The 852-nt window shown below is 68.7% G+C and overlaps 1 protein-coding gene across 1 annotated transcript in view; it reads right to left on the bottom strand.

Annotated features, from left to right (window-relative positions):
- Nucleotides 1-852, bottom strand: part of LOC101636268 (chromosome unknown open reading frame, human C9orf50) — a 10189-nt gene that overhangs the window by 3098 nt on the left and 6239 nt on the right. The gene's annotated exons all lie outside the window — the stretch shown is intronic.

The raw sequence follows: 852 nt of genomic DNA, 5'->3' as shown, positions 1-852 counted from the left end.
GGCGCGAGGCTGGCGGCGCCAGGTCACCGGGGGCAGCGGCGACGAGATCAGGACTCCTAATCCCGCACTCTCCTGGACGTGGAAATACGGGGGGAGAGGGGCGGGGGGTATGGAAGTCTGGAAAAGAGGAGGGACGGACAGGTCGTCCCCGAACTTGAAAGCCCCCTCTGGCCCTAGTGAAAGGCGAGTGGGGAGTGGGGGTACCTGCACAGGGTTGGTCCAATCTGTGCCTTGATCTGGCTCCGTTTTTTTCTGGAGCCGGGGCAGCCCTGCAGAAAAGGCCGCTGCCTCCGCACCCCGCCCCGGCCCAAGCACCGCCCGCCCAGCCTAAGGCCTCCTTCGGCTCTCAGCGCGGTCTGTTCCTTCGCTGGCCAGGAGGCGGCGGTAACCGCTGGAGTCTGAGGCTGGGGAGCGGGGTGCGCGAGAGGAGGGGGGCGGTCGGGACCACCGAGTCCAGAAAGAGGGAGGGCCACTCGGCCTTTGCCCAGGGAGTCGGCACGCTGGTGCGCCCGTGCCAGACCTGGGCGGGGGCAGGGAGGGAGGAGTCCTGCTGGATCAGGGCAGCTCAGTTAGGGGGCTGTGGGCTGTCGGGGCCACCCTCGCTTTTGCCCTGACCAACCGGACTCCACCCACAGAGGGGGAAACATATGCGCCCCCCCCCAGCTGCCTGCCCTGCCCTGGGGGATCAGATGGCAACCAGCCTGGGAACTAGATGAGGACAGCCAGGGCACACAGGGCTCTTTGCCCTGGCCCCAGTGGACCCCTGGCCCTAGGGGACCCCTGGCCCGAGTGGCCTCTGGCCTGAGTGGCCTCTGGCCCTAGGGGACCCCTGGCCCTAGGGGACCCCTGGCC

The sequence above is a fragment of the Condylura cristata genome, unplaced genomic scaffold (genome assembly GCF_000260355.1).
Source record: "Condylura cristata isolate star-nosed mole 26May11 unplaced genomic scaffold, ConCri1.0 scaffold00006, whole genome shotgun sequence".
In the NCBI taxonomy this organism is placed as follows: Eukaryota; Metazoa; Chordata; class Mammalia; order Eulipotyphla; family Talpidae; genus Condylura; species Condylura cristata.
The sequence above is the reverse complement of the archived record's forward strand: the minus strand, read 5'-3'. Positions and strand labels throughout refer to the sequence as shown.